General features: G+C 36.8%; 1 protein-coding gene across 1 annotated transcript in view; it reads right to left on the reverse strand.

Moving 5' to 3' along the window:
- pea15 (proliferation and apoptosis adaptor protein 15) overlaps window positions 1-20,213 on the reverse strand; it is a 59,262-nt gene extending 39,049 nt beyond the window's left edge. Inside the window, exon 1 of the mRNA XM_084109769.1 lies at window positions 19,791-20,213. The gene's annotated coding sequence lies outside the window, so the exon portion shown is untranslated. The remainder of the gene's footprint in view (window positions 1-19,790) is intronic.
- Between the last annotated feature and the right edge of the window lie 481 nt (window positions 20,214-20,694).

Raw genomic sequence — 20,694 nt, forward strand, 5'->3', positions numbered from 1 at the left:
TGCTACTCGAGGCCCTCCTCAGAGAGACAGAGGGTCAAGGTGGCACTCGTAGCATGGCAACTTCTGCCAAATATGTCTCCGTGGGTCCTGCAAATTTGGAGTACTGTCCAAAGTGGTCAGTGCAGAGCAGGCCCAGGTGTTAGAGCAGGACGTACAGGCTATTTTGGCAAAAGAGGCCACAGAACATTAGGGCTGGGTATCGAGTTCGATACTTTTTAGGTACCGACCGAATTGCCTCGATACTATCGAGTATCGAAAAATGACTTGTTGTTCGGTACCAGATTTCGATACTTAAGGGGTTAACTCGTCAACGTCAGTGCTCAAACAAATACATATGAAATGCACAACGACACACCTAAAGTCGCTCACCCACATACACGCAAACTCTACACACACGAGACGCGCGGAATTCTCCGCTCACATAACGTTACTCATATAAGACACGCGCGCGCACACAAACTCTCCACGCACATAGTCATATGAGACGCGAGCACACACACACACAAACTCGCGCACATACTCAATGAGACGCGAGCACACACACACAAACTCTCCGCGCACATACTCATATATGAGACGCACAGACACACACAATACCCATGTTGATAAGTCGATCAAAAGTGTGGCTACATTTCTCCAAGCGCGCGATGCAGTATTTGCGGTAAAATAATTGCTGCAAAGACCGGTACCACGACAGATATGATGAAGCCCTTGACAGTGCATGGAGTAAACATAATAGCAGAAAGTTGCTTCGTCTTCGACTGGTAAATGAAGAGATACCTTGTTGATCACTCTGACAGTGTTTTGCAATAATAACTGAATGTACACTGCCGTTCAAAAATGTGTTGGTTAGTCAGAATTTTTTTCTGAAGGATCATGTGACACTGAAGTAATGATTTTGAAAATTCAGCTTTGATATCACAAGAATAAATTACATTTTGAAATATATTCAAATAATATTTTAAATTGTAATACTATTTCACAATGTTACAAGTTTTACTGTATTTTTGATCAAACAAATTCAGCTTTGGTGAGCATGAGCTCTTTATAAAAAATAAAAAAAATGTGTTCCTTTGTGCACTGGCTAAGGAGCATGAGTCAAACTGAAAAAATAAAACCAAAGTTTTTCTGAGGTAATGTGTTATGTAATCTTGTTAAAATGGATTTCATAAACTTGGTATCGAAAAAAGTATCGTTCAGGAACCAGTATCGAAATCAAGGTATTGGTATCGAAATTTTTTGAACGATACCCAGCCCTACAGAACATGTCCCTCTTCCCGAGAGAGACTCTGGTTTGTATAACCGGTACTCTGTGGACTTTTCAAGAGGTTCAAGATGCTAACGCTGAAACTTATTTGCCCGGTTTCACAGACAAGACTTAAGCCTAGTCCCAGACTAAATGTATATTTGAGCTGTCTTCACTGAATGCAACTTGCAGTTCTACAAGAAAGACTCGGGAGATAAAATGATGTAACAAAAGCATATATTTATTACGGCCCCGTCCGTAGCGTGCAATCCGAGGGTAGCGGAATCTGCATTTCCTGCCTGAAGACGAAGGCAGGGGCGCAGCCGACCCCCTGGGAGGTATGGGAAGGGACCATCCTGGTGGTGGTGGGGAGGATGGAGGGAAAGGGACCATCCTGGTGGTGGTGGGGAGGATGGAGGGGAAGGGACCACCCTGGTGGTAATGGGGAGGATGGAGGTAATTGTTTGCATCAGTATCTGCAAACTCAGGCATGTGTGAGTACCGATGTTTTATACTGCAAGTATACTGCAGCATGTGAAACCCGAGGGAGCGGTCCTAGCAGACCAATCACAGCGCTTGCGTCCGCGTAGAGTTGACGCGTTGTTACATTTTTGGAGAGGTGCACGTCAGGGTACGCCGAAGGGTACGCGCGCTACACACAGCCTACGACGTAGCTACGGCGTAAGTTCGACGCAGAAGTATAAATTGGGCTTAAGCACTGTCTGTAAAACCAGACCATTGTGTTCCAAATCAAGTCAGAGGAGGGGTTTGTTACAATAGAAGATGCTTGCTTTCTCAATCCATCCTTCCTCAATACAGGAAGTTTCTTAGGTTCGCTGTCAGGGGCAAAGCTTACCAATTATTGTCTTCCGTTCAGGCTACCCTTGTCACCTCACACCTTCACAAAGTGCATAAATCCAGCTCTGGCTACATTGTGATTCCAGGGCATTTGTGTGCGTTCTGAATTACATTTATGACTGATTTATTCTTGCTTAGTCCAAGCACATGAGGTGCTTGGGGTTAAGATTAAACTCTAAGAAGAATGTGCTTTCTCCATTAAAAAGATCAACTTTTCTAGGAGTGATATAGGACACGACTACAATGCAGGCATGTCTGTCTCCTCGTCTCCTACTCGTATCAAGTCGATTCTCTCAGCCATAGGCAAGATCAGGCTAAGCCATCATTGTAAAAAAAATCTGAGACTGTTGGGACTCATGGCAGTCGTGTCCAATGTGATTCTTTTGGGTCTAAACATGAGAACATTGCAGAAGTGACTCGTTATCATTACTTTCTGACAAATTTGTCTCTGTGGGTCCTGCGAATTTTGAGTACTGTCCAAATTGGTCAGTGCAGAGCAGGCTCAGGTGTTGGAGCAGGAAGTACAGTCTCTTTTGGCGAAAGAGGCAATATAACATGTCTCTCTTGCCAAGAAGAATAGTGACTCAAGACTGAGGGGTTTTCCTGGAGGGGCAACCCCTTTCGCATCATCAGAGTAACGCGCGAATGCCTTCGTACCCTAGTGATGTGGAAGAAGCCTTGGTTCTTGGCCCAGGTTCCTGTGCTGAGGGCCTCTTTTCGCAAGATGCTAACGACAGACGCCTTAGTCATTAGAGCCCATTCTACTAGGAGTATGACTTCCTCTAAGACATTGTTGTCAGGGGTTTCCCTTCAAGTTGTTTGTGATGCGGCAAAATGGTCCTCTCCACACACCTTCATCAGGTTCTATAGCCTGGATATGGAAGGCTACCCCAGGCTCTCAAGTTTTGTGATCGTTATAATTCACAACGTTTGGGCAGGCATTTGATCAGTATGGCGTAGTGGGAATGAATGTTCCCATAGCGTCAACATTCTGGCACAGCGTTGTTCCCTCAAAAGGGAATGTCTTTGTTACAACTGTAACCAAAAATAAATATTGATCCCAAACTTTTGAAATTGTAGTGTGTCATCTGCAGTAATGTTAACTTGCTATTGATTTCAGACTTTTCTAAATGAATCCAGAAGAAGAAAATAATCTCAAATAATACTGAAATACTAATCCTGCTTTCCCTTTATAATTAAAATTATGCATGCTATCATTGACCTTGTCAGGAGCAATGATCTTTTAAAGACAGTAAACCTTTGTAGAATAATTCATCATCCACTGATGATGACACTGAAAAAAAAAAAGTCTACTTCAACAATTATAATTAATTTATCACAAGAAAATACCATATCTAATAACCATTATTGTTGCATTGTTATCTGAAACCCTAAATCTGAGATTACTGGGGTCTTTTTCCTCACAAGAAACATCTGAGAAACTGAATTTCTCTCCATTCAGTCTTATTGGTGTCTAAGAGAAACAACAGATTTATTAAAGAGATCTCATTGGTGGGAGAGTCAATGTGGGGGTGGGGGTGGGGTAAAACTCCTGCTTGTTGCTAGGTTACAGTCTCCAGGCTGAAAGGCAAGCGGGAATGGTTGTTATGGGGACATCAGCCATGTGGAGGGTGAATGAATTTTGGACACACACACTCACTCACACACACTCACGGATCTATGTCCTTGAAGAACATGTCATCGCCGGCTAAAGGTAGTGTCGCCATGACGATAAGTGAAAAGCGGCTGCAAAAAAAAAAGAGACACTGGGAATGTGTGAGATGAAAGAGAGTAAGACACCATATTTTAAATTGAGTTTTTATTTTTATATTTTCTGTTTTAATTGTCAAAAAGTTTTAGTTATTTTGTTGTGTTTTGTCATTTTTATTCATTTTTTTAAAAAATCTTTATATAGATTTAATTTCAGTTTTAGTTATTTTAGTACATAAAGTTAAACTAAATCAAAGTGAGAAATGTTGCCTTGGCAACTAGCAAAAATTAAATGTTTAAGCTTTTTATATATTATTTTAGTTAAAATGTATTTTTATTTCAAGTGATGAAGATTTTTTTATGGTTTTAGTTTGGGTTTCACAACAAAGTACATAACTATATAGTGTAAACAGCTTCTAGACGTTGCATCGTGATGCGACACGTCAACGGTCGCGTCCGGTGTACACGTTGTAAGTGTGTGTGTGGTCCTGGTAAATCATACGTTCTGGGGACCATGTCCCCACAACTATAGTAATATACCAGTATTTACAAGGACCAGGACATTTTTTGGTCCCCATGAGGAAAACAGCTTATAGATTATACAGAATTATGTTTTTTGAAAAGGCAGTAAGGTTTTATGTGAGGGCTGTGTTTAGGGGTAGGGTTAGAGGATAGAATATACAGTTGGTACAGTATAAAAATCATTAAATCATTATGTCTATGGAAAGTAGCCATAAAACACAGAAACCCAAAATGTGTGTGTGTGTGTGTGTGTGTGTGTGTGTGTGTGTGTGTGCGCGCGCGCATGTGGATTGGGGCCCTGTGGAGGGGTGTTAAGAGTTTAGTCACGGAGAGGAGACAAAACACATGTGAAGAAACTGCCCAGACAGACACATAGGATCCTCACACTCTGTGCATAGACAGCCTCTGTTTAACACAGAGACAAACACACAGACACACACAATAAATAATACCAGACAAAAACAGACTGTGTGTGTGTGTGTGTGTGTGTGTGTGTGTGTGTGTGTGTGTGTGTGTGTGTGTGTGTGTGTGTGTGTGTGTGTGTGTGTGATGGTACTGATAGGCTGTTCTAAAAGGACAGACAGTGAGTTCAAATGTATGTGTGTCAGACAAAAGGAAAACAAATGACTTGTAGGTTTTATACCGTGAATTATGTGACGCATTCATGTGATCTCTGTAACTACGAGTTTACAACATACAACATTGAGACTTCTCTCAAAAGTGATTATTCTTATAAAAACAAAAATGTCAGATTTGAACAGTTAAATTGATTTCTTTTATCTGAACCAATACTGCACTTGTCTGATTTTTTTAGAGTGAACAGTCACAACAAAAAGTATCTCTTATTCTCATAGTTAAATGCTGGAGAGAGCTCATGCTTCACTTTTGTATTAAATTTGTATGATGTAATTCAAATGAAGCCTAACCCCTGCAACAGACTTACTGAATTTCATCATCAGTGTCTGGAGGGGCGAAATATTCATACAGGAGGGAGTAAACACAACCTCAACCACCGCTTCACTCATTTTTTAATCAAGCAAATTCTCCTTTATTCCCAGATTGACCCTTTAGAACCTGAAGCTAAATAAGGTCTGCAAGTATGCAAGCATATACACGCACGGACACATATACACGCACACACACACCACATGCGAAAGAGTCTCCCTTAGCCTCCTCCCAAATCTCATGAAATATCATCCCAATCACATCTTGTGCTCTGTAATCCTTCTTCGCCATGTTTTTGTTCATTTCTTTTATTATTTTATGCAAAGCAAGACTCTCTAACCTGCCATACAAATCTTTCCTTTCCACTTTCCCAAAAATCTGCCATCATTTGCTGATGGAAAGCAAGAAATTACCATAAATCACATGTTGTCTACTGTCAGGAGCAATTCAAATTGTTTTAATAGTGCAAACGGTTGAAGTTAAGGTAACATGAAAACAGCTTGGTTTGATATGTCTGCGACAACACAGTTGGTTTAATAGGGTTAATGCAGACCCCGGTCTGGGTCGGCAGCCACATGACCCTATCCGCAGGGCGCAGACACCTGGCTCACATACGCCTTGAAAAATGCCAGGTGGGAGCGGAGCTTGCTCACTGTAAAGCGGTCACAATGAGAGCAACCAGCTTTGATATGGCGGCACATACTTCCTGATTGCTTTGCTAGACATATTTTTTACTCCTAGCTACAAACAAACAGAAAGTTTACACACTCAGCTTTACACACAAATGGCTTCCTTAAAGGTGCTCTAAGCGATGTCACACGTTGTTTAAGATGAAACATTTTTGGTCACATACTGTATAGCAAACATCTCCTCACTATCCGCTAGCTGCCTGTCCCCTGAACACACTGTAAAAAAACGTGGTCTCTGTAGAAAGCCCAGGCTCCACAAACGGCAACAAAAACAAACAGGGCCAACCTGCACCACAAAACATAACAAACAGTGTCCCAGCCAATAACCGACAAGAATGATTTGGGGGTGGGGGTTGGGGGATTAGTGCGTGTGCACATGAAGGGGGGTGTGGGGAGTGGAGGCGAGAGAAGCATGAAGAGGGAAGTTAGCTAGAGGAGAGATGTCCTAGACAACGACAACTACTAACATTAGAATTATATTCTCTTGAATTTTGATATGGCCGACACACAATGTTCCGATGAACAAATAGCAAAGAAGAGGAAAAAGGAGAAGGACCTTGGAACGCGCAAAGTCTCGAATTTACATCGGAAAAGCCTGTTTCAGGAAGCACGGAAGGGAGGGGGAGGGGACGGGATGAGGAGGAGGGAGGGTTGAGCTAGCCTCCGTTTTGTTTGACAATACTTCGAACGTCAACAAGAAGTGACGTCACCCAACATCACTTAGAGCACCTTTAAGACAAAGCTCATGATGTCACCAGACAACAGTAGCCAATTAAGATTGGAATATATTTTACATATAATTTGGCATTATTACAAAAAGCATTTAAGTGTGTTAAGAATGAAGTATTCATTAATAATTAAGTCTTTAAATATTACTATCTTTATGTACACTTATTTCATGGATAAAAAAATATCACAAAATATACTTTTAATATTTGAAGTACACAAGTGCACATTTAATAGAATTAAGCACTCTTCTCCTGGTGTTTTTTTTTTTTTTTTACAGGCAAACATCAGTTACATTGCCAGAAAAACCTAGCTTAGATCACAGGCATCGGCTCATTCAAAGCTCTGCTTCTGATGACTCATCGAACAGATGTCTTCTTTATTTTCCACATTTTATTTTAAGAAAAGTAAATTGTGGCAGCAACATAAATAAATAAACTTACCGTATATCCTTAGCTGCGGTTGTTTAATGAATGTCATTACTTATATCTTGTGTTATTTTGTGAAGTATAAATGGCTCGAATTCATCGAGCCATTTCTGTCCATGTGACAGAGAGAGATACGGCATATTTGAGGAGAAAGCTTTTACTTCATTAACACTGAAAATATCACCGCCTCAGGGAGAACAAGACAGACGTTCGCTCGATGTGTATGGGAGAGAGAAAGAGAGTTCAAAAGACAAAGAAATGAGAAACTATAGTGCCAGTGAATGTGTGTGTGCAGCAATTACACACCCTGGGTTATAAAGAGACTAAATAAGAGCACATTTGCATCTCCGTTCAGACAGTGAGATCATCTCATCTCAGGTATCCAGTAAGCACGCAAATAGCATGTTACTTCAACAGAAGTAGGAATGGTTTAAGATGGTCGACTAACTATGCAACAACCAACTAGTCGATTAGTGGGGACTAGTTATTCTAATATTTCTACAAAAAACACACCTGACCACACAGAATAGCTGCTCTAACAAAAACGTGTGCTTAATTGTATTGAATATGAACTTGCTTAAAGGGTTATTTCACCCAAAAATAAAAATTCTGTCAGTAATTACTCACCCTCATGTTGTTCCAACCCCGACAAATTAAGATATTTTTGATTAAATCTGAGAGCTGGATCACTCCTCCATAGGCTTCTAAGGCATTATAACTTGCTGGTCCAGAAAATGTATTAAAGACATCGTTAATATAGTCCAAGTGACTACAGTGGCTCAATCTTAAGTTTATAAAGTGACGAGAATACTTTTTGTGCGCAAAAATAAATAAAAAAATAACGACTTTATTCCACTATTCATTTCCTTCTCTCTGGGCCTCGAGTTTTTTCACGTAGTATAACTGCGCAGCGCATCTGTGTTGTACATCACACGTAGGCTCACTATTGGCCGACGCTGGTCATGTGTGTTATGCGTGTGACGTACAACACATGTATGCCAAGTGTAAACACAGCCTTAGAGAAAGCAAACGAGGATAATTGATCACACACAGCTGACACATATGAACTAATGATAACGGTAACCAAGGAGACAAACGAATGGCGGGAATCTGAACAAAGAAGACACATGACAACAAACAAAGACATGTAAAGTACTTGATTATAAATGTAACTGTAGTGTACAATTATTCAGTATTACATTTAAAGTTATATTTTACATTACAAAATAGAAATGACAAGTATATTTTAGTTTACCATAAATGTTTGTCAGTATTTATTATTATTGTTATTATTATTATGTTACATACATTCACTTTGTTTTATTGAAGGCAGTATGCAGTAACTACTGTGCTATAGTGTGCAAGCATTTCATTCCAGATAGTCATAATCTTTTAAACTTTCAGACAAAGACAAAGAAAGACAAATTTCCTCATTGTCTATTTTCACTCATCTCTGGTGTTTCTCCAGTCTGGGCCATCATCTTCTGTTCATTTCTCAATCTCCTTCTCTCTCTGTCCCACCTCCACACTGTCAGCAGATATTTTGGAGGCTGTTGCTGAGTTTCGCTGTATTCTCACACAAACTCCCACACACTCCCGCACACATACAGAAGTCAATTTTATTATTGATTTTTTTTCCTCATTAGGATGCTGCTGCATTTTATCTGATGGTACATATTGTGTCTTCAGCCAATTACACCTACCCGCGGCATACAAAGTTAAACTTACACACAAAGTCACAGCTTCGCAGAAACCGCAAATAGTGATGAAATAGGCATTGGGAGCTAAAATTCTACTTTGCCAAACTCTGGCTGCACACAACAATATTTGCTCATGAGTTGGTTATATGACTAGAGATTTTTTTATATTAATTTATATTATTTTATATTGTTATATGATATAGAGATATTCATTTAGTTTTAATAACAAACTTGATCACATTTAGAATTAAGATCAGAATTTCCTTACGATTTGTATTCCTAAAATCAAAGCTAAAATTCTATATAATTTAATATCACACACAGATAAGCATTGTACCACAGTCTATCTAACTAAGCCAAATCTGGAGGTTTTTTTTAAAACTTTGTGCAATACATTTTGGAGCTAGATAGTACAATGTGTAAAGACATTTTGATGTTGGCCTGAAAACAGTGTAAATGTTTAAAGTTTAAAAAGATAGATAAGCAGACAGAAACGTAAATTGTGATGGTCTTTTCTTCCCTAATGTGACGTTTATCCAAGGTGAAATGGCTTCTGGAACAAGAACAAATGTAGGGCGGGGCTTGATTTTGTCAATGGGGATTTGATTGGATGGTTGTGGTTTGCTATCGGACAGGTTGTCCCACCCTCACACCAGTAAACACGTCATCAGAGAAAACGAGATATTGTTGCAAGAGGAAGGGGAAGTTATTTTGATTAAATATTATGAGGCATATGAATTAAACAAATATGTATATAATAAGTGCGTACACAGATGATAAATCATGTATAATAAATACTGCAATATTATTCCATAAAAAAATAAGAATTGTCCATTTTGATTTCATGGTGACTTTAAATGAAAGAACAGTATGTTGGCTTTCTCATGACATGCATGATGCATCTCCAACTGTTTTTGTGTTTCAGAGTAATTCTGCCCATATGAAGTGTAAAATCTGAATGATTTCAGGCCAGATCCTGTAGAGGACACTACTGTGTGTCCTGATGGCTCTCTCTCTCTGACTCAGTGCCACACAGGGGATTGTGGTTAATGTAGTTTGAGTGGGAGTCGTGTGCCGTTCGGTCAGATGGTTTGTAGGCTGTCAGTTTCACACAGCTCAGGGTTCGTGCTGAGATATCAGAGAGTGAGATGTCATACTGCTTTATAGGTTAGACAGTTTAGAGTGTATGTCAGAGCAGTGACAGTTATTACACAAAACCATGAATTATTTTAATCTACAAACACTTACAGCAAAGGATGGCACACCTACACAAACAATATGAATGTGTCATTCATAATCTTCTAGTTCATTTTTGCATGAGTCTTATTTTGTTTCACTGTCCATCAAAGGCTTTCATTTGTAGTAGGAGTGTAAATTTGCTCTGACAACTATTACCATATTATTATTCACCATTCTTCACTTTGGCTCACAATTAAGACTATTCTTATATGATTTATTTTCTATTTAATACTTAAAAATAAGGTTTCATTTGTTAACATTACTAATATTAGTTAACATTAACTTCTTTTTATTTATAAAGCACATAAAAAAATTAAAAAAAATTAAAAAAAAAGTTAAAAACAAGGGTTGACCAAAGTGCTGTACAAAACAGCACAGAGCATAGAAGACAAACACATTTGAAAAATATTTTCATAGTTAACAATGAAAAATACTTATACGGCATCTATTAATCTTGGTCAGAAGTATACAACATTTACTACATTTTAAAAAACAAAAAACAAATGCTGTATCTGTTAACATTAGTAAACTAACATGAACAATGAACAATTCGATTTTTACTAACTAACGTTAACAAAGATTAATAAATGCTTAAAAAAATGTATTGCTCATTGTTATTTCATGTAGATCGGTATCTTTAGTAACACTCATTCCCAGTCAGGATTAACATGGTTCTGTCCTTTCAAAAGAGATGCTGTGCCTTCAGAGTCAGACTAAAGATCAATTAATCCACACATCATCAAACATGACATCATTGAGTGTATAGGAAAGCCGTTGCTATGACAACTCCCATCCGCTTTATCTAAACCGTGTTGTGAAAATGAAATCTGCTGTGAGTTACACTAGCTAGTACCAGGTAATTTGATCAAAGCCTAAAGGGAGAATTCACACACATAAAAATGAAACAATCATGTGGAACAAAAAAATATGATATTATTTGTTTTGGTCTATACAATAGAATGTTCTTCGGGACCTCATTGAATTTCATAGTATGGATAAAAAACAAGACATTTTGCAAAAAATACTATTTTGTTCCACAGGAGAAAGAAACTCATAGATCTACAAGTGTGGAACGACATGTTGGTGAGTAAATGATGACTGAATTTTTATTTCTGGCTGAAATATCAATTTTATAATTATTCTTCGATTAAGAGTAGCTTGTTAAAAAACCTATTACTTTATCCATTTGTTCAATTGCATATTTTGTATTAAAATGTCTGTGTTATTTTAGTATCAATGAGAATCTACTATAGTTTTATTTTAATATTTCAAATCTTCAAAATTTAATATTTTTAATTTTTTTGTTTTTAGTATTTTACTACATTAAGCATTAACTAAATGAAATGTTGCTTTGGCAGCTAGTTGATTTTATTTCAAGTAACAATTTTTTTTTTTTTTGCTTGATAGTTTTATTATTATTATTATTATTACTGTTGTTGTTGTTGTGTTAGGCTTAGTTTTAGTTAATAGCCCTGTAAATATTTTGACAATCTAATCGATCAGGGAAGAGAAAATTATCTGAATTTCAAAAGCTTTTGTGAAAAAAAAAACTCCCAGAACACTGTATTCAGTGATCAGTGCACCATACTTTGTAAACTAACAAATGACAAAAGTTCAGTTTAAAGTATTCTGTAAATGATTTGATCAGAAAGATTGGTTCAGTTTTCTGTAAATTAACAAATGGAAAGATTAGCTCACAGTGTGCTGTAAACAGGTTACATTACATTGCCATTACTTAATAACTCCCACTTCAACACCCACCATCACTCAAACACAAACACACATACTGTGCTTCGGTCCTTGGCAGATGCTTTCAGTAGCACCACAATTTGAGTGCAGAAGTCTGAACTGAATCAGGTCTTATCAAATCCAATTATTCCCAGCGAGACATTTCATTTGGCTGAAGAGGGAGAGAATTATGAGGGTGCTGTGTGCATGTGTTTGTGAGTGTGTACCTGCGAGCATCTCAGTATGTGAATGTGAGAGAAATTGCAGAGGGCAGATTGGTTGGCCACTCAGCAACCGTTAGTCCACAGATTTTCTTTTTTCTTTTTTTTTTTATCCTTTGATGTGTTTGCAGTCTGAACAACTTCCTAAAGATGTTTTACAATGCACATTTACAGTACTATAGCTATGTTTCCATCAGAAGTTAGAATTTAACTTGTGCTTAAAAAATGTAATATTGCATAAAACATTTGTGAATAAAGCACCGTTTCCATATTCATAAGAACAAAAAAAATAAATCACTTCCTGGGGAACTGGCATAAATATCTGTAAAAAAAATGGATGTTGCTGCAATATGGGAAGAAACTTTCTCTTTTTTCCTCCATCATAAATGAGTTGCGGCTCAGAGCGTGCAGACGAAACCCAATAAAAGCTTTCAGGTTATCTTACCTGAAAATGCCTGGTGTTTGGGAACGCAATCATGTGAGACGGTTCTGGGAGGGAGTTAAACCAATTCATTTTGATGACAGACTTTGGTTCGGGCATTTCAGAATGACCAAACCAACATTTGAGATGCTGTGTGATGCGATCGTTCTCCAGTTATGCAATCACATCCACTGTTGAGGTAAAGTCACACGTGTTTGCGCATTGAGGGATTTATTTGGTAAAGGTGTTTCCATCATAGTTTATGCGCATGTCTTCTTTAGATAAAAAATTATTTGCCTCAAATGAGCTCCAAAGTTTTTTATGCACATTTTTCGAATGCATGCACATCTTGGTCTTTCCATCCAGTGATTCTTAATGCAATGTTAAAAAATAATAAAAAAAGCATAAAAACAGATGTAAAACACATACCAGGTAAAAGCCCTGTTCAAATGGGTTTAGTTTTCAGGACGTCTTAGGAGAGGAAACAGTTACCGGTTTGACGATAAACCGTGATAAAAAAAAACTAAAAAACTAAAAAAAAAAATTTGTGTGTATCCCTTTAAATGCAAATGAGACGGTGCTCCCATCCTGTTTCTAGAAGAAGGCAGAGCTTCAAGAGCTCTATGGCAACAAAACAGGACAATCTCACACATTGAAAATGTCAGAAACTGTCAGCAGTGTTCAGTTCGAACCGGAGTCGGACAATGATGCCTATGGAGCCAGAAAATATATGCTGCATTGGCGATAGAACAGGTATAGTTTAGTTTAATTATGGTTATAATTATGTCATCTTCCTTTTATCCACTATTAGTATAAGCCTGTTGTAGTGGACCCTGTCCGAATGATGGCCAAAACTTTACTGATGAGCTTTATGAAGTTTATTGTACATCACACAAAAGATGAAGCGTCCGTTTTTACTCCATAAAATCACCGTAGGAGCTGATTAAAACAGCACAAGAAGTGTATGGCAAGCCGTTTTAACATTTAATCCTTAAAACCTACTAGTATCTATTTTCATGCTACTAGTACTTATTTTTTAGATACTAGTATCTATTCCATTAACTACTATTGCTTATTCTTTAAGTGCTAGTGCCTATTCTTTAGATACTATACCTTTTTAAAAGATACTAGTAGTTATTCATTAGATACTAGTTCTTGTTTTTTTTAGAGACGGGTACTCATTCATTAGATACTAGTACCTATTAAATAGACACTAGTACTTATTAATTAGATTCTAGTGCCTATTAAATTGGTACTAGTACTTATTTATTAGATACTAGTACTTATTCATTAGTAGTCTTTATTATTAGATACTAGTACTTATTCATTAGTATCTAGTACCTATTAAATAGATACTAGTTCTTATTCATTATACTAGTTCGTATTCATTAGATACTAGTACTTATTTCGATAGTGAGTAACTATTCTTTTGATACTAGTAACACATTTTAAATTGTTGCCATTGACTTCTATGGGGATCTGTCATTCAGATATCAACTATTCAGTTCTGACTAGTATGTATTCCAATTGTGTCTACTAGTAAATATTTATTCGATACTAGTAGTTATTCATTAGGTACTAGTACTTATTTTTTAGATACTAGTACTTGTTCAATAGATACTAGTACTTATTAATTAGCTACTAGTACTTATTCAATAGATACTTATTTATTAGATACTAGTATTTATTCCAAATGTTACTAGTAAGATTTTTTATTTAACTAGTAGGATTTTTAATTGAACTCTACAGTGGTCGTTCTGACTAGTCATAACATAAGACGAGTAAAAAAACAGTTGTGACTAGTAAGATAAGAAATGTTACTAGTTACAATTAAAAAAATATACTAGTGTCTAATCAATTAGTACTAGTACCTAACGAATAACTACTAATATCTATTAAATAGGTACTAGTATCGAATGAAAAGTAACTGTATACAATAAATAAGTACTAGCATCTAATGAATACTTATTAGTAATATTTAAAAATATACTAGTCAATATTGGAATAATTACTAGTCATAAATTATGATATCAAAACAGAATAGCTACTAGTATCTATTAATTTGCAGATATCTTCAACCTCATAAGGAACTAGTAAGAAAATATTAAGAGATATCTTCTTTTAACAGACCATTACATAAACATGAGTATACTCTCAACCATCCAATCAGAGTTCATATTTTAATATAGGCTAAACTAAGGCTATAGAAGATTGAATTTTTTTAAGTAACTGGCTTTGTTGGTTTATCTAGCTAATTGGTTAGCATGAACACAAGGAAAGATATATGTTTAATGACATTTATTGTTTTGAATGTACAGTAGGCTATAATAAAGACTTAACTGCCAATAATAAAATTCAAACAACAGTTAAGTAGATCCAAAAACCGGTTCAGACCCACCAACCAAACAACCACAATACCCAAAGATTGGAACTTTTAGAGAGCATTCATAATTCCTTAATCAAAAATTCGGAATATTAATCTGCATCTGAGAATGAGAGTCATGTCAAAATAAGAGTATATATGCACTATTTTGCATACCCCTATTCATTAGACTATTATATTTATTATAAAAACGGCATTCTGTAATTCAGTCTGTTTCCTGTGACATCTCTCTTTGATATGTTGTTGGTTCATTAATATCCAACATATTATTTGCATACTGATTATTTAAATAGTACAAGTATCTATTAAGGTAAGGATATCTTTGATCTAAAATGTTACTAGTAACTAAAAAATAAGCACTGTAGTTCTATTTTTTCTTAACAAGTTAGGTATAATTAAATCACTATTGGAATAAGAACTAGTATCTGATAAATAAGAACTAGTATCTAACAAATAAGTACTAGTATCTTTAAAAAGGTACTAGTACATAAAGAATAAGCACTAGTATCTAACGAATAGACACTAGTAGACACCTAAAAAATAAGCCCTAGTATACTATTCTACTAGCACTAGTATATATATTCCATTAAGTAGTACTAGAATCTAATAATAAGGACTAGTAACTAATGAATAAGTACTAGTATCTAATAAATAAGTACTAGTACCAATTTAATAGGCACTAGAATCTAATTAATAAGTACTAGTGTCTATTTAATAGGTACTAGTATCTAATGAATGAGAACCCGTCTCTAAAAAAATAAGAACTAGTACCTTATGAATAACTACTAGTATCTTTTAAAAAGGTATAAGTTAGTATCTAAAGAATAGGCACTAGCACTTAAAGAATAAGCAATAGTACTTAATGGAATAGATACTATTATCTAAAAAAATAAGTACTAGTAGCATAAAAATAGATACTAGTAGGTGTTAAGGATTAAATGTTAAAACGGCTTGCCATAAGAAATGAGCATTAAAGTATTATCCATAAACTCTCTCTCTCCCTTGCATTACCATCAACACACACAGCGAATTACACAAAAACACTTGTTACAACTAACAGTAAACAAAAATATTTAGGCTATGCCTTTTTAGGGGGTGCTTAATAAACGGGTTAACTTTATATCTGTAAAAAAACCTCTGATGAACTGTAAAAAAATGCGCGTTTGCTCTTCCTTTCATTACTGCCGTGACCATCGCTCCGGAGACTGTAAACTGGATCACGAACAGTTGGTACTGATCCATCCTCGAGTAGCAACCATGGTGTCCTCAGTGACTCAGATGCCGGGAGTCTATGGAAACTCTTATGTTCGTTGGTACATCCAGCAACAGAACGTAATGTTTTTTGGCACAGACATCGTATATCCTCAACAGCGAGTAAACAGAAATGGTGACTGCAGTCACTGTGGCTCACTCAGGGCGGGATCTATGCTAATAGGGCAGATCGTCACCAGTCAGGGGCGGGGCTTCCCTACTCCTACATAAGAGTAGGGGGAAATCTGAAACCACGCATTTGGAGAGTTTGTTAATTATTTATGGGGATTATAAAAAAAAAGTATTGGGTGGATTTGTATAATTATAGGCTGGTTGTATACACACTGTAGACACACATCGGTGTTCAAACACCTTGTAAAATTAATTTTGCAATTAATTTTGCATAATAGGCCCCTTTAAAGACTGACTGTAAACATTTGCCAGTGTTAAGCAAAGTTAGCAACAGTCTCACAGAGGTGCAGCATATAGCGCAGATTTCGCTTTGTGTGGAAATGGTGGAAGGCAGTGAAGTTTTACAACCTGCTGAGGGAAATTATAGGAATAAATCTTTAAACTAATTAACTGTATGCATTGTGTACAGCCGTTACCAGGGCAACACTTACAGTCAGAGAGTGGATTTACCTGTCTGCTTTTTTGTTCAGACCAATGCGAAAATCTGAAGGAACTTGTTATGCACTGCTGTAAATTTTAACCTGTTGATGAATAATAAACTAATGTTCATTCTAACAATCGAAACAATTCGGATAATAAGGTATCTAGAATTATTCATGGATAAAATAAAATATTTATAATCATTTATCATTTTGATATGAATGGCTGAAATGTGAGGTTTATTTTATAAAACTTTTTTTTTTTCATAACTTTATTTGAACATGTAGTATGTTATACCATAAATCACCCAACCAAAATAATGTATTCATTTAAAGTCCGGCTGTCGTAGTTAATATTGTTAATGTTGTCAAAAATTGCTTTGTGCTTCTAATTTTCTTTGTTGTTTGCTTTATATAAAACAAAATTATGTTTGGGTGTGTGTAAAGGCCGTACTCACCATGAACGATAACTATAACGATAACTATACTATTAACCCCTTAACCCCTGAAGACATTTTTAATGATTTCACATGATTTCAAGTGGCATATTTAAAAGTAATGGTTTCATGCTTGACATGATGTCAACTGCATCTGGGCTAAATGTTGTGTTGATATCTCAAAGCAATCAAAAGTTATGGCATTTGGAACCATGGTAGCCTTTTTATCAAAAGTCCAAAAACCAATCCAAACAAGTGATCTGGTCAATCGGCAGATCATGATGACAAGAAATCGGTGGTCAGTATCGACTGCAAAAATGCTGGTTGGAGCATCCATTCCACTCAGTTAAAAAACAAACAAAAAAAAACATTGCTATAGATCAGATGTGCTGTGAACCTTTGACTATTTAAATCACTCGGCAGAGGATAGATTCAGCTCGACCTTGTGAGTGAGACTGGACCGGATGTAAAATTGCACGGTCATTCTATCACTCAGGAGATTGAACAGCAGGACTAAGATTTACCAGAGAGAACAACCACAAACACACACACACACACTTTTACAGTAAACCTGAAACCCCAAATGGATCTTATGTAACAGTACTCAAGAGAGACTTGCATGGCACTAGAACATTCCTCATCAAATGCTTTTGTTTGCAATCCAGTGTCATTCAGTATTATGACAAAATAACATTTCCAGAATTCCAACAAAAACTGACAGGAACAAAAGCAAGTGACAGCCTTTCTAAAAACTTGAATGTAACAGCCTACATAGAAAGTTGAATTTTGGTGAATTGAATTAACTTGGTCCTCCTGACTCAGATGGGTATATTTCAAATTCTGAATTTCTGAATTCTGAAAAGTGTTCCAAAAGTTAATTTTCTTTATAAAAAATGCTGGAATAAATGGAAAACTTATAGGAGGAAAATGAAATTCCTGTAGCTCAAACAATAGAGTATAGTATGAGCAATGCCAAGATCATCATGAGTTTGATTCCCATCATGAACTGATTAAATGTACAACTTGAAAGCAAGTTCACAGCTTTGGATAAAAACATCTGCCAGATGTATGTAAATGAAGACCGGACAAGAGCAAATGCCAGTTATTCCTGTCAAATATCCAAGAAAAGGCAGCAAACTTTTTCTCAAATGACCAGAGACAGCAGTGAAGATAATAAAACAGGTTGCTGCAGGACAAAAAAAAAACAAAAAACATCTGCATAAGTTAACAAAATTTAGATCAATGCTTCAACTAGTGCCTAACTGCCTAATTCAACTAGATTTTACCAAGTAAGTGTAAGAGAAAAAAAAGTGTTTCTTAACATAAGTAGCAAAAGATATGGAAGACATTTTGCTTCTCCCTTGATAAGTATCTTGCTATTCCAGCTATGAAAGATTATTATTATTTTTTATTATTATTATTTTGCATTCAGATTTGTTTTTTCCCCAAGAACAGACATGCGACTCATTTTTGGGTCACAACATATGGAATCTTATGGGTAGCAATATTCCATTTGAAATGTAATATGCAAAATGACAATGCAATATGTAAAATGGAAATGTATTTCTGTATTTAAGAATTTAAATTCTTTTCAATTCTGTATTCATTTTCCATACCAAATGTGCAACTGAAGACTGCCAGGACCGGAAGAAAACACTATAGCTGGGGTTTGGCTTGTTGTTGGTCTAAAGTTTCTGTTAAACAAGGTTTCCAGCATCTTTGGCCAGCAAACAATCCTAGCCTGAAAAGCTCTGCACGCGCACACACACACACACACACACACACACACACAAAAGGACAATGAGGGAAGTGTATTTCTGCTGAGCTGCCTCCTTCCCTTACCACAGGCAAAACACAAATCAATATATGAGATAGGAGAGCAGAAACCATTCTCCAGGTGCAGGAAACGCACACACCTGTGTGACTGTCAGATAATGCATCTGGTCATGCACTTGCACACTTGGATCTGGTTTAATTTTGTTCAAGCGAGAAGAAAAAAATGGGCTGTGAAAGGAACAGGGAAGCACTAGACTCCAAGAGGAAGAGAGTTTTTGTCATGACTGAGGTTGCATTATGAGTTAGTCCAGATTGCTCCCACAGCAGTTTTACTGAGCTCCAAGCTAATAAAAACCAAAAGTGTTCAATGACTGCCAGATTTTGTTAGTTAAAATAATAAAGGTACGGTGGTGAATGCAGACAATCTACAGGAATTTCAATTAATTCCCGAAATTGTAATCACTTATACATTATGCAACCCCATGGCTGAATAAAAAAAAAAGAAAAGAAAAGAAATATGATTTCTCAACATGACACTCTGAACAACCAAGCGACGTTTAGTTAAAAATCAGGAATTGAGTCATTATTCTAAAACAATTGGAAGGCTTTCGGATTCTGTTTCATCGACACAACTGTAATTAAATTATTAAAAGACGCACATATTTCGCGGAGGAATCAGCCGGACCGGATCGAGCCCATGAAAGCGGTCTGGTTGCATGGCGGCGTATTAAATGTGACCAAATTAATTAACACACAGCACAAAATAACAGCATACTGTGGTAGGCTACCGTGGTACGCGTAGTCTACCATTTGAATGATGGCCAAAGGATGTGCTTCAATATACTTCAAAGAATGCCATGCTACCATAGAATGTTTTGGCAAATAGATGAGTGACTTACTCCGGGCGCTCGGGGATCCAGCGATGATGATGATGAACTCGGTGTGGTGATGGATGAGATCCGCTGTGCGCTTTGGCCACCCAAATTCAAAGTCCAGTTTACCACAAACACAGTTCAGTCAAAACTTCAGCGAAAAGAAACAAAACTAGAGTGCGAATATGATGAAGTTAGTGTGGTTATAAACGAAGACGCCACGGAAACTTTAAGCGTCCTTTCACTCGATCGTGCTCGCGCGTTTCTTACCGTCTCGCCGGTTGAGAATGGAAACGCCTTTTTCTCCCTATAACCCCCTCCTCCTTCCCTCTCTCTCTCTCTCTTTACCAGTCACACTGTCTGAATCTGAAACCTCAAACACACACATACACACATTTTTCGGGCCTGATGTCACTTTGCTATCCGGTCAGATAATCCCTCCTCCTTTTTATTCCACACAATCCCACATCGTCATGCCCGCTCTTTCTCTCGCTGCGATAAATCCGCTGACAAGAGCCACCTTGGCGATCTTTAAAATAAAAACAATTACAGTGTAATACGACAACAATATTGTTATACTAATTTAAAGAGAATACCAGTGATTTACATTTGGGAGGAGAATGGAATGTTCTGCGCCCTGCAGTACTGCATCTGCCCACAAGAGGAAGTATCTATCTATCTATCTATCTATCTATCTATCTATCTATCTATCTATCTATCTATCTATCTATCTATCTATCTATCTATCTATCTATCTATCTATCTATCTATCCGTCGCCTATATGTCTGTTTTATTATCGTTTCAGAGCCTCTGCTTGTTTGTTTATTGATTTTTTTCACCACATAAACAGCTTGATCTTGCGATGCTATGACATGATTAAACTGAGCCTACAGCTCTCTCGAGAGAGTCGAGTCTACCACAAAATACACA

Source organism: Abramis brama (assembly GCF_963993115.1).
Source record: "Abramis brama genome assembly, chromosome: 3".
Classification (NCBI taxonomy): Eukaryota; Metazoa; Chordata; class Actinopteri; order Cypriniformes; family Leuciscidae; genus Abramis; species Abramis brama.